The sequence below is a fragment of the Bos javanicus genome, chromosome 8 (genome assembly GCF_032452875.1).
Source record: "Bos javanicus breed banteng chromosome 8, ARS-OSU_banteng_1.0, whole genome shotgun sequence".
In the NCBI taxonomy this organism is placed as follows: domain Eukaryota; kingdom Metazoa; phylum Chordata; class Mammalia; order Artiodactyla; family Bovidae; genus Bos; species Bos javanicus.
The window spans coordinates 103,549,687-103,574,817 of NC_083875.1; the positions used below are offsets into that span (position 1 = coordinate 103,549,687).

General features: G+C 44.5%; 1 long non-coding RNA gene across 3 annotated transcripts; it reads right to left on the reverse strand.

Annotated features, from left to right (window-relative positions):
* Positions 1–323: 323 nt before the first annotated feature.
* LOC133253192 (uncharacterized) lies at positions 324–22,357 on the reverse strand. 3 transcript variants are annotated; one of them, XR_009738225.1, is made up of 6 exons: positions 22,001–22,357; positions 19,688–19,799; positions 13,160–16,213; positions 9,743–9,827; positions 8,378–8,514; positions 324–477 (listed from the first exon to the last, which is right to left on the reverse strand). It is a non-coding gene; the product is annotated as an uncharacterized LOC133253192 (long non-coding RNA). The 3 variants fall into 3 exon arrangements; XR_009738224.1 differs by lacking the exon at positions 9,743–9,827 and having other exon boundaries at positions 8,378–8,519; XR_009738223.1 differs by having other exon boundaries at positions 8,378–9,827.
* Positions 22,358–25,131: the final 2,774 nt, after the last annotated feature.

The window sequence follows — 25,131 nt, forward strand, 5'->3', positions numbered from 1 at the left end:
GGTCAAACTCATCTAACACAAAGCCTATTTTATAATAATGCGTCTCATGTAACGTATTGAATACTGTGCTGAAAGTGAAAACCAGAATTCTTGCCTGCATCCAGACTGGCTGTAAGTGTGCGGGTTGTCTCGCCCATGGTCGAGTGACTGACGTGGAGCTGTGACTGCCGCTGCCCTGCATCACGAAAGAGGATCTTACTGCCGATCACCAGCCCAGGAAGAAATCAACATTCAGAATGCAAAGTACATTTTCTACTGAATGCATTTCGCTTTCGTACCATCAAAATATTTAACTCTCATAAGTTTGGGACTGTTTGTATGTATATATACTTCTGATTGGTTCTGTTTCTCTGGAGAAACCTGACTAATTCAGGCTGTAAGTTTAGTGAAAACAGCTTAAAAAAAAAAAAAAAAACTCTCCGTGCCTCAGTTTCCCTATCCTTAGAGCCTAGTGCAGGGCTGGCGTTGAATCAGCATCTGTGGAAGGAAAGAATGCCTGAGTGAGAAGGGGCCCTTGTGGCAAAGCCACACCCCTGAACCCTCAGCTCTTCCAAAGCTCCGAGGGCAGCGTTCACAGGACCTGGAGGTTGGTAACTTTGACCTTTGGATCTTTTTTTTTGGCTTTTGCTTTTCTTTCAGCGTCCTTCTCTCTACCCTCTGGATCCCTGGGCTCCCAGGTCTTAAATCTACTCCCCAGTTGTGATCCATTCCACATGCTAATCCACAATGATATGTGAATTATAAGCATGCCTTCAATGGATGAAGAGTTCACGGTGGACATAAAGTATTTCCCCTGATGCTTGATGTGGTGGGAACTCGACTGTTATCTGTGATTACTGAGTGGCATGGGAATCCTGAGAACAAGGATTAGCTTCATTTTATAGAAGTGGCTATCCAGGGTCAGAGGTTTGGGTGGGGTGGATCTGGGATTCCAGCCACCATCTATGGGACTCTGAGTTCCAGGCTATTCCCAGAGCTTTCACGGCAATTGGGTCATTGCTCCCACATCTTTACTTCTTTCCCTAATAGAATTATACATCTTCATGCCTGCGTGGCTTTGCGGCAGGCTGAGGGCACTGCCCCATCCCTGACTTTGGATTTGGCCATGTGACTTGGTTTGGCCAATGGAATGTCAGCAGGTGGTGTCTGTGCAGAGATGAATGTGGATGGATGTGCTGATGTGGTCTGGCCTCTTCTGCTTCTCTGATCCATCATGAGAAGAAAACACTCCTAACAGCTGCTGATCCAAAAGTGAAAGAAGACAGTGAAGTCGCTCAGTCGTGTCCGACTCTTTATGACCCCATGGACTGTAGCCTACCAGGCTCCTCCATCCATGGAATTTTCCAGGCAAGAGTACTGGAGTGGGTTGCCATTTCCTTCTCCAGGGGATCTTCCCAACCCAGGGATGGAACCCAGGTCTCCCACATTGCAGGCAGACGCTTTACCATCTGAGCTACCAGGGAAGCCCTTTGGATCAGGGAACCTGATCAAAGAGCAGACTGATTCCAACCCAGTGCCTGCAGTAAGCCAGGCCAACCAGAAACCTGGAGTACAGCCACACCAGTCAGTCTATGCCATATGAACAAGAAAAGTGAATGCTTATTGTCATAAACGGCTGAGTTTTCGAGTGAGCTGTTACACAGCACTGGTACAGTAATTGCTGACTGATACACTTCCCTACATGAGTATCTTTAAAAATGGTTCAAGTGCCAGGGAAATGGAGATAACCCAATATTTAGGTCCCTGGAAAAAGTGTCAGGATGTTACTAGTCTCTAGTGAAATGGCCTTTTTGCTTTGGCATAAAGGAAACTTCCCAGCTTTCCCAAGTTGTCAGGATCATATAAATATTTCTGGCTTATGAAATATGAGTGGAAGTGGCAGGTGGCCCTTTCAGGCTATGGAAGAGCAGTTTCAATGCAAGTCATGGTTCTCTTGCCCTCTGCTGAAGGAATCGTGGTGGGTTCAGACTGACATGGGAACCACCAGATCAAAGCAGCCTGTATCGCTGAGTCACTTCCTGGGACCACAGAGAATTTTCACGAGCAGGAAATAAGCTGTGTAGTGTTAAGGCACAGAGATTTGGGGGTTGCCAGTTACTGCTTAACCCATCATCCTAACACACAGAGAGAGCAAAGACTAGGGGGGCTACAGCTGCAACCTGCTGAGAACCCCAGTTCCAGTTCTCCCTAGTGAGTGAGCGAGTCCCTGTGGCCAGCCTGCTCCAAGACCCAGAACAGCCCCATCCCTCTTCTTCAGTTTGCTCAACGGCCACATGGGGGTCCACTGACCTGCCTAGGACCATGATATGGTGGCCCCTTGGCCTGCAGCTGACCCTCAGGTGGTGTGAATGTATTCTGTGGGCACTCGCCCTGGCAGGGACGGAGCTGGTGCTGCAAGCAGGGGCTCTGGGTGTCGAGGGTGTGACTTCATTGGTTTTCATGAGGTCTCTTTATGCAGGGAGCTGGGGGACTGTGGGCTCACTGCAACACTTGACAATTGGGAGTCATTCACTGCCCGGCCTTTGCATGAAATCTGCATTGCAAAGCCAAGTCCAAAGAACAGGGCATTTTTGTGGCCGGGGTCTGGCTGGCACCACCTTGCCTGCCTTGGTTGGGGTGGGACAGTTGTCTCTGCCCTGCTGACTCTTGGGCAATGCTACAGACCGACAGAAAGGGTAAACTTGAGGGTGTTCTGTAAATTGTAGCATACCAGGGGCTGGATTCTCAGAAATGAACACAAGATAGATCCTGCTTTCTCACTGCTAGGAAGCTCATCAAAGAAAGAGATGACCCACCACCTAAGGCAGGAGAATGAACTTTGGGATGCAGAAGGATGGAGAACTGTCTGCAGGGGCATCAGAGAGGACTTCCTGGAGGAAGGGAAGTTGTAACGGATTCTGAGGGGCAGATCGAATACGGGGAGGAAGACTGGGGACAGTGTGAGATAACATGTGTGTGTACTGGTGTGCATAGGAAAGGCCAGGGAGGTGGTTGGCCCGGCCTCTGCTGCTGGGGTAACTGCAGGAGTTAAGAGCAGGGGCCCTGGGCAGACTAACGTGGGCTTAAGTCTTGGCACCATCATGACCTCTTGCTCTGTGACTTTGACAAGTCACTTCACTTCTCTCAAATCTGGTGTTGTTGTTGTTCAGTCGCTCACCCATGTCTGACTCTTTGCGACCCCATGGACTGCAGCATCCTAGGCTTCCCTGTCCACCATCTCCCAGAGCTTGCTCAAACTCGTGTCCATTGAGTTGGTGATGCCGTCCATCTCATCCTCTATCATCCCCTTCTCCTCCTGCCTTCAATCTTTACCAGCATCAGGGTCTTTTCTAATGAGTCTGTCCTTCGCGTCAGGTGGACAAAGTATTGGAGCTTCAGCTTCAGCATCAGTCCTTCTAATGAATAGTCAGGATTTCCTTTAGGAAGGACTGGTTAGATCACTTTGCACTCCAAGAGACTCTCAGGAGTCTTCTCCAGTATTACAGTTCAAAGCATCAGTTCTTAGATTCTTAGCCTTTGTTATGGTCTAACTCTCACATCCATACATGACTACTGGAAAAGCCACAGCTTTGATGATATGGACTTTTGTCAGCAAAGTAATATCTCTGCTTTTTAATAGACTGTCTAGGTTTGTCATAGCTTTTCTTCCAAGGAGCAAGCATCTTTTAATTTCATGGCTGCAGTCACCATCTGCAGTGATTTTGGAGCCCAATAAAATAGTCTGTCACTGTTTCCATTGTTTCCCCATTTATTTGCCACGAAGTGATGGGACCTGATGCTGTGATCTTTTTGAATGTTGCGTATTAAGCCAGCTTTTTCACTCTCCTCTTTCACTTTCATCAAGAGGTTCTTTAGTTCTTCTTAGCTTTCTGCCATAAAGGTGGTGTCATCTGCATATCGAGGTTATTGATATTTCTCCTGGCAATCATTCCAGCTTGTGTTTCACCCAGCCTGGCATTTCTCATGGTCTACTCTGCATTCAAGTTAAATAAGCAGGGTGACAATATACAGCCTTGATGTACTCTTTTCCCAATTTTGGGGGGGGCAATAATACCTACCTTGGTTTTTCATGTATGGATGTGAGAGTTGGACTGTAAAGAAAGCTGAGCGCTGAAGAATTGATGCTTTTGAACTGTGGTGTTGGAGAAGACTCTTGATAGTTCCTTGGACTGCAAGGAGATCCAACCAGTCAATCCTAAAGAAAATCAGTCCTGAATATTCACTGGAAGGACTGATGTTGAAGCTGAAACTCTAATACTTTGGCCACCTGATGCAAACAGCTGACTCACTTGAAAAGACCCTGATGCTGGGAAGAAAGATTGAGGGCGGGAGGAGAAGGAGACGACAGAAGATGAGGTGGTTGGGTGACATCACCGACTCAATGGGCATGAATTTGAGTAAACTCCAGGAGTTGGTGATGAACAAGGAGGCCTGGTGTGCTGCAGTCCATGGGGTCACAGAGAGTCGGACATGACTGAGCAACTGAACTGAACTGAATACCTACCTTAAAGGATAAAACCATGTGCAGGGGGAAAGTCCTTAGTACTTTGTCATGTGGTTCAACCCAGCAAGGGTAGCTAATGGTAATGGCCTGGTTCAGGAGGCTTGCCTGACCCAGGGGAGAAGGACCTGGTCTCTCATTTGACAGTAGCCTTCTAGAGTAGCTGATAAACCCTATGTTGAGCCCCAGAAAGATCATGGCTTCTAGGATCAGAGATTTCTGTGTTTGGGTCTCAGCTCTGCTACTTCCCACCTGTGACATTGTTCTGAAACCTCTCAGAACCTGTGTTCTCTCATCTGTCAATGGGCTGTGTTAATATCGTGGCTGCAAGGACTAGATACCTCCATTTCATCTTGAGAAAAAGAGGTTTAATCTGAGGATATGCATGGACCTGGAGGGCATTGGAATTTGAAGAAGCTCCAGGAATGAGCCTCTCCGGCCTGCCATGTCACACATATCCAGCCTCTGGATGGGCCCTCCGTGGCCACGTGCCTGTCTGCACCAGGCACCACCAGTCAGTGGTGGTCCCGCACAAAAGAACACCTGTGTCTGTCCCCAGTAGGGAGGTGCGGAGGGGAAGATTGGCATTGGGCTTGGGGCAACCTCTATGCAGGAGGAGGTGATCGCCCCCTCCACAAACGGTCTTGAGGATCCTGCAACTATTAGCTGTAAAAAATTGATCAGCCCAGAGGCTGACCATGTAAGGGTTGGGGGGTTTAAGCAATTCAGCCCCCAAGGGTGGAATGAGACCTGAACAGACCCGGTGTAACCAAGAGACACAAGATCAGCACTCCTGGCAGAAAGGACACATGGGACCTGCTGGAAGCAGAACCTGGGGGAGGAGGGGGGGCAAAGGTGGATGGGAGGACAGGTGGCTGGAAGCAGTGCTCGTTTCTGGTGGCGGAGTGCCACCAGACCCAGTGATGAGAGGTCTGGATTTTAATCCCAGCTGTGCCAGAGACTTGCTGTGTGCACTTGGCTCTGTCACTTAACTTCTCTGTACCTCATAGTCCCCCAGGTTGTAAAGCAGATCTTAACTCCTCCTCCCGCACCTCTCCTCCCCACCCCGCCCCCCAGCCCACCATGGCTATTACTCAACATGTACCCTGAACTTTCATGTCACATTTCCCTGCCTGAAACCAGAAGGCTGGCAGGATCTTTCAGAAGAACAAGTTAGACATATTTACCGAGAGACTTAGAGGGGCTTCATTGGTGGCTCAGTGGTAAGAATCTGCCTGCCGATGCAGAAGACACAGGTTCAATCCCTGATCCTTGAATATCCCACATGTCTTGGAGCAACTAAGCCTGCGCAACTAAACCACAACTACTGAGCCTGCGCTCTTGAACCTGGGAGCTGCAATTACTGAGCCCCGCACCCCCGAGAGCCCGTGCTCCACAACAGAAGAAGCCACTCATGAGAACCGTGCACCGCAACTCCATAGGGTCCTCTGCTTGCCACAACCAGAGAAAAGCCTGCGCAGCAACGAAGGCCAGCACAGCCAAAAATAAAACTGTTGCTGTTCAGTTGCTCAGCCGTGTCTGACTCTTTGCGATCCCATGAACTGCACAGCACACCAGGCTTCCCTGTCCTTCACCATCTTCTGGAGCTTCCTCAAACTCCTGTCCATTGAGTTGGTGATGCCATCCAACCATCTCATCCTCTGTCATCCCCTTCTCCTCCTGCCTTCAGTCTTTCCCAGCATCAGGGTCTTTTTTAATGAGTCAGCTCTTCGCATTAGGTGGCCAAAGTATTGGAGCTTCAGCTTCAGCATCAGTCCTTCTAATGAATATTCATGATTGATTTCCTTTAGGATTGACTGGTTTGATCTCCTTTTAGTCCAAGGGACTCTCAAGAGTCTTCTCCAATATTACAGTTCAAAAGCATTAATTCTTTGATGTTCAGCCTTCGTTATGGTCCAATTCTTACATCCATACTTGACTACTGGAAAAACCATAGTTTTGACTACTTATTTATAAAAATAAAATAAATAAAATGATAACATTATATATATACATATATATATATACACACACATATACATATGACTTGGAGAAGCAGGTGTGTATAGGGTGTAGATAAGGCTCCAGAGTTTGGAGTCAGATACCTCCACACTCAAAGCCCTCCTCTCATACTTACCTGTGGCCTGAACCAGTCACATCAGCTCTCTGACTACCAGTCATATTCCTCTCATAATGTTCTGCCAATGACTGCCTTGCAGAATTGTTGTGAAGTTTAAAAGACATAATACAGAGTACATGTCTGGCTTACAGTAAGCACTTAATAACTGTGGCTACTATTATTATTGTTGTTGTTGGTAATACAGCAAGGTGAAGGCCACTTGGACATCTTAACAACTGGTACCAAAACCCTCTTAGGGAGGGGACTGTGTTTGTTTGGGAAAATGCCCCGCGAGGTCCTGTCATGGAGGAGGACACCCTGTGGGTGTGAACTCAGCAGAAGACGGGGCAGCTGCTCTGTTGGAGGCGTGAGAAGGCATCTGTGGTTCTGATTCCGAGGTGAGGGGGCAAGGAGTGATGAGGGAGGGGACACAGATGGGGAGAGGTGCTGAGACAGTTCAGGGAAGGTGAGTGCAGCCCTCCGTGGGAGAGCCTGGACCCATGGTCCTGATGGGGAAGCCCCATGCTCCACTTTTATATGCTCACTTGCCCTCCACACAGGTGCCTCCTCTGTCCCCAAACTTCCTGGACTTAGGAAACTCTACTGTGCCATGGGCAGAGAATCAGATAGAGATGGGGGTGGAACTCTGTGTGGGGACAGGGGACAGGCTTTTACAACCCCGATAAGTGGTGAAGATCAGCAGAGGCAGCATGGATGCCCCAGAACTCAGTAGAATCTTCACTTAGCTCTGGGCTTGCGTGGCTCCTTCCTTCTACCTCTTTACAGGATGAAGCCAAGTTTACCCTGAGAGTAAGGGGGATGCAGCTGAGAAGGGTTCTATTGGTGTATCTGTGTCAATGGCAGTAATACATATATTATCGAATCACTGAATGGGCCAAGTCCAGAGCTAAGAACTCTTACATACGCATATGTTCTTCTGAATCCTCACAACCCCTCTCCAGGAAACCAAAGTTCAGAGTTTAAGTGACTTGTCCAAGTCAGAGAGCTTGTCAGTGAAGGGAGCAGGCTTACGCGTTGGCAGAAGAATTCCAGAGCTGGCCCTTGTAGTCACTACAGTGCCTGGAGCTGGCTCTGTGAATGGACAGCCAATGCTCCAAAAATAGAAAGGCAGGGACAGACACAAGGGCGTGACTTTGTACATGTCTATACAGGCACACCTTTGAAATGCTGCAGGTTTGCCTCCAGAACATTGCAATAAAGAGAATATGGCAGTAAAGCGAGGCATATGGATTAATTTTGGCTTCTCAGTACAAACAGAAGTTATGTTTACTCTATACTCTGGTCTAATAAGTGTGCAATAGCATTATATGTAAAGAAACACTGTACCTAACTTAATTTAAAAGTACTGCTGTGGAAAAATGGCACCAACAGATTTGCTTGACACAGAGTTGCCACAAACCTTCAATTTGTAAAAAATGCAAAATCTGCAAAGCACAATAAAGCAAACTGCAATGAAGCAAGGTATGCCTGTATACATTTTTTATATGACACCTGTCATTTCCATGGGCAGAGAGAAGACTGATACATGTAACTGAATAAAACTTTACAAATTCCATAAGACCAGAACACTTAATGCAAATTTGAAAGTCTGACAACAGAATGACCAAAATATTTGTAGTATATTTGGCAAAGAGCAAAAAGCCCTTGTAAATTAGTAAGAATGAAGATGAAAGGGTAAGGGATGTGAAAAGGCAGTCCGAAAAATATGTGGCCAATAAATGTACAAAAATACTCACCTTTTCTAGTAATAAAATACATTCAGGCTAAAATAACCTTTTCTTCTCCCACCAATAGTCCCAAATTAAACAGACTCAGTATCAGTGGGGGTAGATGCAAAGGGGAGCTCCAGGCTGAGAGCAAATGACTGGTCCACCTGTTCTGGGGATAAATGAAAGACAATACATCAAAAGTCTTAGAGTCATACCTTCTCCTTTCAGCTGGCAATTCTACTACCTCATCTTTATCCCAGGAAGATAATCATGGAGGGAAGCAGATATCCAAAGACAAGAATATACATTGCAATGTGTTTCTTTTTTTATGATGACAAAATAAGTGAAAACAACCTAAATCTCTAATAGTAGGTAATTGATAGTGTAAATTATAGGATATTTGCACAATGGGATAAATCCTTAACAGCCATTAAAGTCGAGAGTGTAAATATAGTCTTAAGAGAACAAGGTAAGATATTTTAATTTTATTATTTAGGTAAACAAAACATATAAGAAAATTGTGCTAAGTGTGACTCCATTTTGTAAAAACTCAAAAATCTATAAATTTGCAAAGGAAAAATCTAGAATATGTGTACTAAAACATCAATATGTCTTTCTGGGAAATGGGATTTCTGGTGATGTCAGGGTTTTTTATTTGCTACTTATGATTTGTTTTTTCTCTAAAATATCTCATTTGCCTCTAAAAACATATCTAGACCAACGAAAGTAATAAACAGATGATCTTGCAGGACATAGACACAGCAGAACTTATAGGGAAATTCACAACTTTAAACAATGCTATCATTAAAAAGAGAAAAACAACTTTAAGTACTAGAAAAAGGGGGGGGGGAACAACCCAAAGGAAAATGGTAATAATAATAAAAAACAAAGATTAAAATTAAAGTAAATAAATCAGAGAATCAAAAAAAAATCTGTGGAATTAATAAATAAAACAACGAATTAGCTCTTTAAAAAGATGAAGTACAAACTTCTGGTAAATGTAGTCAATGGAAAAAGGAGACGCAATTAAAATGGAAATGGGCATAACCATCCAAACAAAAGAGATCAGCCTAGGTAAGGAAGAGTCATGATAGTCAATGGGTCGTGTCCGACTCTGCGACCCCGTGGACTGTAGCCCCCTAGGCTCTTCTGTCCATGGAATTCTCCAGGCAAGAATACCAGAGTGTGTAGCCATTTTCTTCTGCAGGGGATCTTTCTGACCCAAGGATCAAACCTGGGTCTCCTGCATTGCCGGCAGATTCTTTAACATCTGAGCCATCAGGGAAGCCCTTAAATCATGCACAATTTCATACTCATATATTAAAAACATATTAATGAAAATGCCTCATTTTCTACAAATACATCGATGACCGTGGACATCCAAAGACGTACTTCACTTGTAGGACTAAAGTCAGGCACCAAGGAAGCTCAGGCAGAATGAACCAGCTTTCCTGTCCAATTGTCCTGGGAGTCAGCTCTTGACAAAATAAAAATTAATCAAATAAATAAACAGAAAGAGAAACTTCTGCCAGAAGCTTGATCAAGCATGTCAAGATTAGTCTCAAAATATTATGAAAACGCATCAGGGTTGCTGGATGAGAGGACATCATTTGACAGAGGCTGCAATTTTCTTCCAAGGCACAAACCAGCTCAGCCATTTCTGGGGCGCTGGCTCCCCCCAGGGCCTCTTGGGTCATGTGTGGCCTCTTTTGCTCAATGAGGTTTAAGACCTGAGAGCATGCTTCTAGGCAAGGCTTGTATATCCAAGCACATTTAAGTTCTGGTGAAGTTCCAGCCTTTAACAGTGAGTCTTCTTCTCCTGGAAAGCCCCTGAGTTGAGGACCACTGATATTATGGGCTCCTTCATGCTTTACTGATCATGAACTTGACCCCCAAGAAGCACTGTGCCCTGAGTCTCCCAACACCTTTATGGATTAAAGTAAAACCTGAAGGGTGTGGGAGTTTCCGTGTACATTCTTTGCTCTGACATTTTCTAACTTAATCTGGGTCTTCTGTAAATATGAACAGATGTTCATAATCATAACTGCAGAGTAAGTCTTAAAGTATATCTTTTTTTAACATCTATTTATAGGAAGCTTTTGTAGACACCAAAACCCAATGATGGTGATCAGATGTTACCTAAGCATGTAGACGGCTGCCCACCACACTGTATTTGCTGGGAGAGAAATGTTAATTTGTCAATAACCATTTTTACTGAACAAAGACTAGTTCCAAAATATAGAACCAGAAAGGAAATCAAAGGGAGAATATGAGTTGGGGCCTCCGGATCTAAATCTTCCCTGAAAGTTCACCTCATTCCAAGCAACCTGAGTTAAGAATCTTGGGTCTTATTCCCTCCTCCCATTTCAGCCCAGCCAGGAGCGCCGCGTGGATCCACAGGGTGTCAAACTGCTAGAGGCTGTGAAGATGGGGGTCTCTGCCTACAGGTGAGAGACAGAGACCCCCTGAACTCCTCACTGAATGAGTATAAATGACCATCTGGGGTGGGGATGGGGCTTCACTCGGGCCCTTTGCTAGGTTCCATGAGTCAGGGTTCTCCAGTAAAACAGAACCAATAGTGTGTATGCATGCATGCGTGTGTGATACAGATACAGAGAGATTGATTTTAAGGGATTGGCTCACAAGATGATGGAGGCTGCCATGTCCAAAATCTGCAGGGCAGGCTGATAACCTTTGAACTCTACTGGCTGCCTCAGATGAAAGATTGTGGGTGCTCAGGGAGGGCTCCCTGGGGGAGGTGGTGTGAACCAAAGGAAGTGACAGCTAAGAGGACTGAGCATCCACTTGATCGAGGCTCTGCATGTGGAGAAGGAAGTAGATGGGCAGAGAGAACCGGGGACAGCATCATGGATGGTGTTTTGGCAGGAGCAAAGGTGGGGGTGGGAGGGTTAAGCATGCAATGGACCAGGTACAATGGGGACAGTGAGCCACCTACGTGCAAGGACTCGTGAGGACCGGGAGCCTGCTGGATGGCCGAGCTGCCATCCCCTGTCCCTCCATCCCTGCTTGTTCCTTTGCTCCAGGGGCTGGGATGTGTGAGTCCTCCTTCTTGGCTCCTCTGGCTTTGGCATCTGACACACTGACCCACATCACAGGCAACTGCATATTCCATTCCAGCTGCCTTGGCAGGGCCTGCTGGCTTCATGGCTGCCATCACCAAGTCTTTCGCTTGGGCAAACAGACAGGAAACCACCCCAGCCAGAGCTCCATGCTCCCTGACCTACTGAGCCTGGCTGGCCTTCTCCACTGAAGTTTCCTCAGAGCCCAGACCCTGATCTGGAGGCCCTCCCCTGTCTCTGTGTCCAGCCCAAGTGAAGTGAAAATGAAAGTGAAAGTCAGTTGTGTTTGACTCTTTGTGACCCCATGGACTATACAGCCCATGGGATTTTCCAGGCCAGGATACTGGAGTGGGTAGCCTATCCCTTAGTCCAAAGGATCTTCCAACCCAGGAATCGAACTGGGGTCTCCTGCATTGCAGGCAGATTCTTTACCAACTGAGCTACCAGGGAAGCCTAGCCCAAGGCAGAGGTAATGGTTCTGGACCCTTGCAGGCTGCCTTCACAGGTGTATCTGCCCATCCCCACCTCTGGAACTCTCATGGCTCCTGCCCTGGGGTCTGCAGACTGGGCACCGAGGTGGTGACCCCTGGAGAAGGTGGCTTATGGTGGGATGGGCAAGATTTAAAAAGGTGAAGGGAGGAAATTAAGGAAGAGAACAAAGGAAAGTGAGTGAGGTGTGTGTAGGGACCAGGAGTCAGCCACTCCTTTATTTAATCCACAGACTCTCTTGAGTAAGTACTGAGGCCAGGCTGTCCACAGGAGGGAAAGTACATGACCGGACTCTAAGGAGTGGCAAAATAAAACTGGGGCTTCCTTGAGGGACCACTCTCCCCTTGGTTGTTCCCCAGGCGCACGTCCACTCCTGAGTGTCCAACATGGACCTCATCATGCTTACCTCCTCTTTTGGGTTCCCTGTCCCCATGAATATCACCACAGAAACCCAACTGCTGGGGCCAAAAATGTAGGCCCTATTCCTGACTTCTCTCTCCCTCACTCCTGGCATCCAGCGCTTTGGTCTGTCCTGCGGAGTTGCCCCTCTGAACAGCTCCACACGTGTCCACTGTTCTTGATTTCCCTTTGCACACGTGTCCTCTGAAAATACCGCTCATAAACGCCAAAAGACAGAAACAATGCCAGTGCCCAGCAGCAGATGAATGAATGAACACAATGTGTCAGATCCACACAACAGAATATTACTCATCCATGAAAAAGGAGAAAGTGCTGGCATGTGCTTCAACACGGATGCGGCTTGAAAACACTATGCTAAGTGAACAAAGTCAGACGCCAAAGGTCACGTATTACATATTCCGTAAACGTGAAATATTGAGACAAAAGCGTATTAGTGGTTGCCAAGGGCAGGGGAAAGGGGAGGATGAGAAGTGACTGCTTAATGGGTACAGGGTTTCCCTGTGGGGTGATGAAATGTTTTGAAACTAAATGGAGGTGAAGCTTGTACTATACTGTGAATGTGCTTAGCGACCTGCACACTGTAAAATGAAGGGGCTCCCCTGGCAGTCCAGTGGTTGAGACTTCGCCTGCCAATGCCGGGGGTGCGGGTTCAATCCCTGGTGGGGAAGGTAAGGTCCCAAATGCCTCGAGGCCACAAAAACAGAATATAAAGCAGAAGCAATATTGTATGTAACAAATTCAATAACGACTTTAAAGGAAATGGTCCACATTAAAAAAATCTTTTTAAAAGGTGGTGAGTTTTATGTTATGTGAATTTTACCTCAGTCAAAACAGGCAGGAAGTAGGGTGGGTCAGCCTGTGGTGTCTGGCGATCTCTGTCTTCCCATACTGCCTCTCACGCAGACAGGATCCTTCCAGCCCAGGTCTTTCCCACAGAGCCACCATCATCTCGTCATCTTTGTCCCTTGCAGCCTTTTTCTGTGTGTGCGTGGCAGGGCAGGGGTGAGGGGATCGTCTCACATTCTGAATCCTCCATTTCTCCGGGTCTGCTCATCAGAATTTGGCCGGAACTCTTGCCCTAGGAACCAATTACTTCTGCCAGAGGTGTGTGAATATTTATGATTGCTCATATGCTTCCTGTTTACCATGTCAGCAGCACTGTTAGCATTTGTGCTGATAATAAAAACTCAATTTATAGTAAAAACAAGCATTTTGTGGTGGAATTGGGTTTTAAGGATCCTATAAAGGCTTTGTGGAAGATTTATTTGAGCCTTGTAAATGTCTTGCCCCAGGGTGAGACTTCAGAGCCTTCAAACAGTTCATTTTGAAGGATTTGGTTATTAGAAAACTTTTATAGTGTCTTTAATTTAATGGGAGAAGAATAACAAACTGAAAGGCTTCCAACAATAATGGATTCCTGATAACTGGAAGGTCTTCCTACCCTCAATAGGCTCAGTGGTGGGAGACCTGGGTAGCTAGGAGCTGGGAGACCTGGGTGCTAGCTTATTCAAAGGCTAAGTAATTGTAGATAAGCCTCTTCTCCTCTCTGGGCCTCACTTTTCTCTTCTGAACTGTCTGGGGATTGAAATTTTATGTAATGAGAACTTTTGATCCCATAACACTTGTGCCCGCATGCTCAATCGTGTTCGACTCTTTGCAACCCCATAGACTGTCGCCCACCAGGCTCCTCTGTCCATGAAAGTTTTCAGGCAAGAGTACTAAAGTGGGTTGCCATTTCCCCCTCCAGGGGATCTTCCAGACCCAGGGACCGAGCCGGAGTCTCCTGCATTGGCAGGCAGATTCTTTACTACTGCACCACTTGGGAAGCCCTTTAATCCCATAATCCCATTCTAAGGAAGTTTTCCTGAGAGGGGAAAAATTCAACCAGGGCAGAAAGTTACATGACTAAAATTGTTCAACACAGTACCGTCTATACAGACAAGAAAGCAGAAGTTAAAAAAAAAACAAACCCAGAAATGGAAGTAGCTAATTGAATTATGGAACAATTTATGAGAGAATAATAAACTGACAATAAAAAATAGTAATTGCCATATATAGGTCCCCTCCCTAAACCCCAACACAACACCATCAAGACTGGGATGATGCTCATTAAAAAGAAACAATGGTTATTGGCAGATGATGGGATTATGGTTGATTTTTTTTTCTTCATACTTTTTGTGTATTTTTCAAATTATCTGTCACAAACACGTATTACTTTTATAATCAGAAAAAAACAAATGTCATTGAGACATTTTTCATAATTTCATAAAGAATATGTGACAAAGAAGAAAATGCTTTAGTTATAATGTGAAATGAGAAGGAAATAGAACATGAATGAATATTCAGATTGCAACTGAGTTGAAATGGTAACAGGTCAAATCCCTGAAAACCACGTTGCCTAATTATCAATTCATCTAATAACCAATTCTCTGAAAATTCACCCATATGCCTGTAGGTGTTTTTATATCTATTCAATTATCATATTCTTTTTCATTTTATCATCTTTTGACATGTTAAGTATTTGTTATCTAATTGTCTAAGGGTACTTCTGGTAATTTCATTTCTAAGAGTTATTTTAAACATTTGAACCATCCCTTGATTATGGGATTGTTTTTATCCTTGTGTGTGTAATTTGTTCCTTAATCTACTTTTGAATAATTTAAGGACTTGTTAGGATGTTTGTTAAAAATCCTTTCTTCAAAATTTAATATTTCAAATGCACTTTTCAATGGTACCCAAGGCACTAAGTACAATCAATTATAAAGCTTCCTTTTGACTTGATCCTTCACTAGAATCCCATCACCAAGGTTGTGGATCAAGAAAGATATGAATGTCTTAAAAGACAGAAATATCACTTATGAAATGCTGACGATTTAATCAGTGTAAACTGTCAAAAAGATGGAAAGGAAGAATAAGATATCCAAATGGATTTAACAGCATCAAAAAGTGGGTGAATTCCTCTTAGGGAATGGCTGTAAATAAATACATAGAACCCAAGGGAAATTGAAACAATAATACTATGGTAAAGTGATGAAATTTTGGTGTTTTTATTGAAAATTCCTAAACCTGTTCAACAAAGTACCATCTACAAAGGCAAAAAAGTGAAAGCTAAAATAAAAAAATAGTAATTTCCGTGTATAGATCCCTACCCCCACCCCAAGCCAGTTATCACCAAGGCTGGAATCATGTGGATTAAAACCAAACAATGATTTTTCTTCTCTCCCTCCCTCTCTGAGAGAAAGCATCTCAGTATCTTATTCTAATTTTTCTCTCAGCAATATGATTTCATTGAAAAAACACTGATGATTGGAACTTATGGCAAGTTTTGTGTTCACTTGTCATTTCTTGTGTGAAAGGAGAGGTCCATTGTTATTCATTGTCTCTGTTACGTGGACATTCTTGTACTGCTGAGCCAGATGATGGATACAGGTAATGTGACTTTTAGAAGGGCTGCAATAAAGCTGAATTGCCTTGCATAAGAAAGGGAAAGGGGTTAAGGGTACAGCAGCTGGGGGGCTAGAGTCCAATGCTGGGAAGACTGAGAGGGAAGGAAAGAGTCCAGGAAGGAAGCAGGCCTTCCTAGTTGATCACGATGCTGGAGAAGGCATTGAGGAGGGTCTGTGGGATTTGTTAAGCTGTTAGCAGCAGAGTGCACAGCAGGCTCTGTCGCTCTTTCTCCTACCACGACATCAGCAACGTCCGTTTGTCTCACAAATCCTCTGGGGTGAGTGGAATTTCTCATGATAAACCTTGAACTTTGGGGTTTCACCTCAAGATTGGCCCAGTGCAAAAATCAGGGCTTTCCATAAAGAAAGCCTAGGTGTGTATTGTGTGTGTGCTCAGTTGCTCAGTTCTGTTACGTCTATTTGAACACCTGTGTGTGAATATACCAAAAAAGGAGAAATGAGGGAAGAAATGGGGGAGAAAGAGAGAAAAGAAAGATTTTTATAAGAAAAGCTTTATACAGTCCATGCTAGTTTAAAATTGAAAGTATTCCATTTAATTATACTTGAATTTAACCACAGAAAAAGAAATGGGATGGAATTTATCAGATAAACATTTCTTCAAAAATGACGAGATTTATTGCTAAAGATTCCTCTAAAGAGATTAAAGCTATGAAAAACTTTAAGTGGTCAGAACCTTTGTTATTTTCTTTTAATTAAATCAGATAGTCTTCGGCTATTAATTTGTTTATTTGATCCCTGGTTTTTGGAATTACATTTATTTATTTTTTTCTTTCTTGCCTTTGTTCTGTAAAGTTTTCTACATATTGTTCCCCATTTTGCTCCTGCTGATTAGGAAGCATAGATTTTATTTATATTCCTTTAGTGGCAACTTTTTTAGGCTCCAAAATCACTGCAGATGGTGACTGCAGCCATGAAATTAAAAGACGCTTACTCCTTGGAAGGAAAGTTATGACCAACATAGATAGCATATTCAAAAGCAGAGACATTACTTTGCCAACAAAGGTCCATCTAGTCAAGGCTATGGTTTTTCCTGTGGTCATGTATGGATGTGAGAGTTGGACTGTGAAGAAGGCTGAATGCCGAAGAATTGATGCTTTTGAACTGTGGTGTTGGAGAAGACTCTTGAGAGTCCCTTGGACTGCAAGGAGATCCAACCAGTCCATTCTGAAGGAGATCAGCCCTGGCTGTTCTTTGGAAGGAATGATGCTAAAGCTGAAACTCCAGTACTTTGGCCACCTCATGTGAAGAGTTGACTCATTGGTAAAGACTCTGCTGCTGGGAGGGATTGGGGGCAGGAGGAGAAGGGGACGACAGAGGATGAGATGGCTGGATGGCATCACTGACTCGATGGACGTGAGTCTGAGTGAACTCCGGGAGTTGGTGATGGACAGGGAGGCCTGGCGTGCTGCGATTCATGGGGTCGCAAAGAGTCGGACACGACTGAGTGACTGAACTGAACTGAAGTGGCAACATTTAAAAACTTAATGTGTATATTTAATATCTGATTTCTCTAATACAATCTGAAATTATTCAGTATCTCTACTCATCTTTTGAGAAAGTCAGGATGTTTGCACACTTTTTCACATTGTCAGTCTCATTATTACAGTCTAGGTCCTTATTTTCACTTCTCTGTTTAAATACAAGACATGATGTGATGATTATTATACAGTCAATAATTAAATTTGCTAACCTATTTTACCTGTTTCTATGTTCATCATTTTCTTTGAATTCTCCTCTTTGATTGCAGACTTCTTCCTGATGCAAAAGTTAATGGCACCCCACTCCAGTACTCTTGCCTGGAGAATCCCATGGATGGAGGAGCCTGGTGGGCTACAGTCCATGGGGTCTCGAAGAGTCGGACACGGCTGAGTGACTTCACTTTCACTTTTGACTTTCATGCATTGGAGAAGGAAATGGCAACCCACTTCAGTGTTCTTGCCTGGAGAATCCCAGGGATGGCGGAGCCTGTGGTGGGCTGCCATCTATGGGGTCGCACAGAGTCGGACACGACTGAAGCGACTTAGCAGCAGTAAACAGTCCATCTGGGGGAAACATTTGTATTTTACCCTTCTTCTGGAATGATAGTTTAGCTGAGTATAGAAATCTAGGGGTTGGTAGATATTTTCCTCAATGCTGTGTGAGCTTTGAGCTAAGTCAAATAAAGGCAGTCTTTTAAGTGGAATCTTTTGAGCAACCACTAGACAGGTTAAATGATGACAGTCCTCTGAGATCTGAAGAATCTTCAACCCTGTTCTTCTGCCCTGGTGGCTGTCAGGCTGTTGGTGTTTACTATGACCATAGGCTGTTGATTTTCATGGTTACTGTGGAGCTGCAGAGTGTGAGATGGGACTAGGGCAAATTAAAGTGCCACAGCACTTGCTCTTCTTAGCAAGAGTAAGATGTTTCTCTTGGAGAAATGATCCTCAGAGTGCTGCAAGCCTTTAATTAACTTTCAGACTTCTGAAAAAGTTGATTTTGAAAATGTTCATTAGTTTTCTCTTTACTTTTATGGAAAAGAAAACTTTTGGAAGCCATTACTCTGCCATTTTTAACTGATATCACTTTTTCATGCATTTTTAAAAATTTTGATTTCCAAGTTGATCTTGAATAAATCACTTTCTCTCTCCTAGCACTCCTCCCTGCCTAATAGTTGTGTGGCTGTCTCCATCTTACCTCTTGAGACCCTTAGTTCAGAACCAGCTCTTTACATCAGCAGCCTGGGGCTCTAACCCGGCAATAAATATTTCAGATGTTTCCACCGAGTCAGCAGCTTGACTGAGGGAGGTCCTGGTTGTAAGCCTCTGTTTTCCCCTGCTTTCCTGAGCTTGCCATTTCATGTGAAATGCAACCCTTGGAAGCTGACACATACTTTTTCAGCTTCCTTTCAAGAGTAGAAAGTACCCCTCCAAACTTCTGATGTGGAGCAAAGAACCTGGCTCTGGTGCCCCGCCTCATGTTGGAGGCAGTTACTTTCTCTTATATCCTAGGATCCAAATTATGCCCTATCCCCCAGTTTGTTTCCCAGCTGTGAGCCCTGGATGCTCACTGTGACATATTTCTCTTCCTGCTTTTCATTTCTAGTCCACGAAGATGTCACTCTTGATTTTGAACAGGGTTATGTCTCCACATTTTCTCTCTTGTTGTTGTTCAGTCACTAAGTCATGTCCGTCTCTGCGACCCCATGGACTGCAGCACACCAGGTTTCCCTGTCTTTCACTATCTCCTGGAGTTTGCTCAAACTCACGTCCATTGAGTTGGTGATGCTATCTAACCATCTGATCTTCTGTCATCCCCTTCTCCTCCTGCCTTCAATCTTTCCCAGCATCAGGGTCTGATGAGTTTGCTCTTCACATCAGGTGGCCAAAGTACTGGAGCTTCAGCTTCAGCATCAGTCCTTTCAAGGAATATTCAGGATTGATTTCCCTTAGGATTTCCTTTAGGATTCTCTCTTATATTTTACTTATCACCCCACTCCAGTACTCTTGCCTGGAAATCCCATGGACAGAGGAGCCTGGTGGGCTACAGTCCATGGGGCCGCTAAGAGTTGGACACGACTGAGCGAATTAACTTTCACTTTTCACTTTCATGCATTGGAGAAGGAAATGGCAACCCACTCCAGTGTTCTTGCCTGGAGAATCCCAGGGACATGACTGATGTGACTTCGCAGCATTGTTGCTCTGTGTCTGGAGCAAGAGAATTGGAGGTTGTTGGATAGATAAGGCATAAGTGAACAATGTCATCTTGACTCAACAGTGTGTAAGAGCTGCCATCATTTACAATTTTAAACTATTTTCAATTTGAGAGAGTACCTATTGACCCTCTTCCTTGATATACAAGGAGATTAGCCTAAAATGATTAAAAAAATAAATGACAATACATACCAACGGTGTGCCCGAACACTGCCGGCAGTACTCATGAGTCTGTTTCTCTGGCAAAACTACTGCTGCTGCTTTCAAAAACCAACATGCCAAGCATATATCTTGATTTTGCTTTCTAGGAAAACACAGAAATAAGGCACCAATCATCGTAACAAGGACTTTTTCCTTTTCTTTTGTCAGGCATGTTTTATGAGCGTGAAGAAGTGGCTCTGTGGAGGATAGCAATAATTCCCAGAAAAACTATGATTCCATCCAATTATATTTGTAAGCATATGTACAAAACTGGATGAAAAAACTATAATATCCGATTGGGTAAAACTCCACTAACTAGAAGTTTAAGGAATGTATTAGCCTGACCCAATTCGACTAAATTTTAGCCCATGTCTACAAGGTGCAATTTGTAATTCTAGGCATTGCGTGGATTACAGAAGTGAATGAATACCATTCTTGTACTCCAGGAGAGGGAGAGGAGAACTTAACTTAAGGGCATGCACTGTGATCTATGCGTATAACTCTCACTCAAGTTATTTCTGAGTTCAAGCCCAAGGATCAGGTGCTGCTGATGACCCCTGAATATTTAAGAAAAACTTCACCATATTGTCTAAGGCCCAATGGTGCAGAAACCATTGATGGCTTTATTTGAAATTTCCCCATTGGTTTTATGGATCAACTCAATGTTCCAGACATGGAAATATTAATAAGCAATTGATTAGGCACATTCTAAAGGGTACAGAAATTCAGTTATTTTAATGGTGCTATCTAGAGAGGCTGCAGGCAGAGTTCCAGGGAAACCTGTATGGTTTGGGCCCTGCCAGCCTCTTTTTGTCTCTCCCCACTCTTTCTCCACCTCAAACTTAACCCCAGACATACCCAGTTACTTTCAGGGGTTCCTCTAGCTTTCATTCGTGTATCTACAGTGTTCTCTCTACCTGGAAATGTATCCTTGCCCTTTCCTCTTCCAGGAAGAGCCTTCCCTCACAGAACAACGAAAAGCGCCAGTGTTGACTGAAGCCATTCTGGTGGCACATGAAGAGACCAAACAGCAATAGTTTACATAATGGTTAATAAGTGAAAGTGGAAGTCGCTCAGTTCGACCCCATGGACTGTCCGTGGAATTCTCCAGGCCAGAATACTGGAGTGGGTAGCCTTTCCCTTCTCCAGAATGGTTAATAAGGGGCTCTGCTTTACAAAGTTGCCTGTGGTATTGATTCCTCCTAGATTGTTCTGCAGCCTGAGGACACATCTTTTGTCCCCATGACACAAGATGACTCATTGTTGGTCACTGTTACGTGAGGAAAGGCTCCCAGGAAGACGGGCAGGGATGAGGCCCCCTACATGGAAAGGACTAGGGAAGGAAGTGGCCACCCACTCCAGTATTCTTGCGTGCAGAATACCATGGACAGAGGAGCCTGGCGGGCTAATGTTCATGGGGTCACAAAGAGTCGGACACGACTGAGTGACTAAGCACACATGGATAGGAAGATGGGCAGCTTGGGCAGATCTCCCTGTTTTAAGGGTCTGAGCTAGAAGTTGCACCCCTGACTTTCATTTACATCCCCTTAGCCAGAACTGAGTGACATAGTCATACTGAGCTGCAAGGGAGGCAGGGAAGTGTCATCCTCATTCAGGGAAGTCTCTATTATCATGAGAGAGAAAGAGAGGACTGATATTGGGGAATGACTGGCTGTGGATGAAGGCTGTGAGAACAGAAAGACCCTGGTGGATGAAGATGGAAGCTTGACTACTCCAGTGAGAGAGAAGGTTACATCAAAGATGGACAAAAGGCAAGAAATGTTGAAAAAGTAGGAGCCAGGTCACATTGAACTGGAAAGTGTTCCTATATCCATATTTTACTCATGTAAATCTTCCCATCCAGAGCGTCCTAATATTTCTTTCCTCACCTCTGGAGACCCAATTTATGCTTGTTCACCCCATAGAAGCCTCTACTTGCAGCCTGAATCTCAGATGTATATGGAGACCCTCCTCTCTGGTCTACTAACTGAGCTAAAATGACTTTAGTAATCTTTTATGGATGCCTATGATAGACAGATGCTTTACACACATATTTCATTTTTTTCCCACAATTCCCTTAGTGGAGTTTTAGGGGTTCAACAAGAAACATTTCCCTCTTTCCCTCCCAAAATGAGGGCCAATTGAGAAACAAGATCCAGGAGAAAGGCCAATGGAGACCAATGTTAGGTTTTTACTGATGAACAGGAGAATGTGTCTTTATCTTCACACCTCTGATCAAAGAACTGCCAAAAATCTTCCCTGCATCCCCATCCCCCCTTTTAGTTTAAAGTTGGAACAGCTCACCTCGTGGTAAGTTTGGGCTTCAGAGTCACCTATTTACTCAGCACTTCTGCCTTGCACTGGTGTGGAGCAGGGAGACAATAAAAGAAACGGCCTCTGTCATGCAGGCTTTTTAATAAATTAGCTCCACCCACTGAGAACCTAGCCCAAAGGCTGTTACTCCATAATCATTAACTCCTTCCTCCCCTGGAGAGGATGAGGCATGGCAAAAATATTACTCCCTTGGCATTCTGTCCATGTGGAAACACGGTGGGAGGAACAAAGCATCTGTCGTAACAATTCCTAATAGAAAAGTTGTTTTGTCCACAATTACAGACCAGGATGCCCGTGCTGTGAGAAATCCCACAACTTGCTAGGGCCCACCATCTGTCAGACGGCAGAGTATTTTGGAACCAAGTCTAGTTCCAGGCTCGGACTTTTGGTCACTAGCTTCAGCAGCTTGTAAGGTCTTTGAGGGAAACATTACAGTAAGTATCTCCACATTTCCAGCAGCGCCTAACAAAGTATTTATTAAAAGACTCATGGCAGGGTTTAGTGTAAAGGCCTGGGGGTTTTGGCCCAGTGTGTTGCTTCTTTGTCTCATGTTCAGCCAAGTTTCTTGACCAGGACAATTCCCCAGGAGCAGGAACCAGCAATGCTGCCTGGGGACCTTTTAGGCTCTGGTTGTTCCTTTGTTGGGTTTATAGTTTGAAGCACTTTGTGGTACTTTTTCGAAATCCACTTTCTTCCTTAAGCCTCCTACTACCCTGAGAAAGGAAAGATAGAGTGGGGAAGAGATTCGCCTAAGGGCAGAAAAGGATTAAGGACCACTTGGAGTTCAGGCTTGTGGTATAGTTGGTAACCCTTCAAACAAATGTCCGTAAATATTTGGCTAACATCTATTTCAATAGGGGAAGAGAGACTTGCTTTATATTAATAGAAAATGTAAAGAAAAAGAAACTTACTTATTTGTAAGTGGTGTCAACATTCTGAAAAATACCAGCCAAACATTCCAAATATTCTCTACTTCTGTGTGGCTATTTTACTCTCCTCAGGTTTTCTTTTGCGATTTGCTAAACTGTAAAACTTTTTGGTAGGTATATTAGAGGGTTTTATATTTAGATAATTAAATGAACTGTTTGCTTCCTGAAAAAGCCCAACTATGTGGAAAAGACTTTCACAGAATTGTAGGCCACTGTGACCCGTCCACTGAAGACAGGACTGTGCTTAGGAGGGACATTTTATTTTTATTTTCCACTGGAGGGCGCTGTCTGCTTTGGTGGAACCATGTTTCATTTCACCAATTGATTCCAGTGATCCTTTAACTTCCCTCATGGATTCCTGCCCCGGGCAGTTGCCCAGTCCTTAATCTGGTTTTTTCCAAAATCCCACGGGGCAGCAGTGTCAGGGTTTAGATGAGACCCCAGTCTATCCTACTGGGATTTCTCATGGCCTGATAAAAATGCCAAGACTCACCCTTTATATATCTACGACATGCCCCCATGCTATCTGGGATTTAGTTTTCATGATTTTACATCCTCTGACTTTGAAAAACCATAAACTAGGCACCTCTCACTTGCTTCCTGGGTCATAACTTCTAACTTCCGGCTCGGCAGCATGATTCCCCAAGTTGTCGGCATGTGGCTTTAGAGTACAGTTTCTCCAGCTCCAGAAACCAGCTATGGTTTCTCCTAATGTACAAACGAATCACCTGGGCATCTCGTGAAAACACAGAATCTAATTCTGCAGGTTTGGGGAATGGAGCCTAAGGTTCTATATTTGTAACAAGCTGTAAGCAATGTCTTTGTTGACATTTCACATTTCAAATGGCGGGACTTTATCTGCTTGTCCCACCCAGGAGTTTCCCCACTCTGTTTTGCATACGGGGGTATAGTCAGAGAAACACGAGATGGAAGCTGGTCGACGTCTCTTTCGACCTTTGGCTCTTAGTTTTTATAAGTGTGTCTGCAGGGCCCTTGCCCTGCCTGTGTTGCGTCTCTTCTCTTTCTTTTTCCCTGGGTGGATGACTCTGGGGCAGCGTGCTGATGCCTGTGTCTGTCACATCTGTCTTCCGAGCTGTCTTTCACTGTCAAAAAAAAGTAATTTCATTTTTTTGATCTCCTTTTTCATTGAGAACCTGAATCAAAGTACAACGAGTGATATGGTAATGGTAATAAGAGGCCTCAACATGTGCATAAAGCGCTTTAAGACCCATAAGACAGTACAGGTAGAGGCCATGGGCCAGGGCATCAGAGTCTGCCTGCCTACCTTCAAATCCTGCCTCTGCTACTTTCTAGCTGGGTGGCCTTGCGTTACTTAACCTCTCTGTGCTTCAATTTCCTCGTTTGCAAAATGTGGCTAATTTTGCTTCATAATGTCTTTGTGAAGATTAAATGAGATCATGTTTGTGTAGTGAGGCGCTGAGAATAGGCCCAACACAGAGCAGGCACTCTGTAATCAACAATGTAATTCCTCAGTCCTGCCGTGAAGGTAAGGAACCAGAGGTCTACTAAGGAGAAAGGACTTGCGTTCAAGTCCCACAGCGAGAGACTGAGGGCACACCGGACCCGGTCTTACTCCAACTCCAGTGCTCAGAGCACCCCCTCCACACTTCCAAATGTGGAGTTTTATTGCCGCCAATTCACAGCTCTGAGTGTGACTGTTTTCCCAGAATCCTGCTGATCTTTTGTTCTTTCTTTCCTTCTAAACGGAGCATTTCCAGCTGGGGTGATTCATGGATCTGGGACCGCATGGCTCCCATTAACTTCGAGGAAAGTCATAAGGCAAAACCCACATCAATCAAGCCTCCAAATTACTCATCCATCCTTACAGGTGACGCATGGATTAAGATGAACAGGGGGTGAAGCCTGTATCATACAATAACTATTTAGATTTACGAAAATCACATCAGAGCTTACACCAAGTTCCAAAGCTGAAGCTTGCTGTGTTTTCACAGCAAGGTTGAACTTCAGGGATAAAAGACAGGATGTCACAACAGAGAAGTCCAAGGGGCTGGGACCCCCAGCTTTGCTACTTACTAGACTCATGATCTTGAGCAATCCTTTTAACCCCTTAGACTTTGTTTTATCATTTTATTATTCATCCTTGCAACAAACTAGGAGAAGGCAATGGCACCCCATTGCAGTACTCGTGCC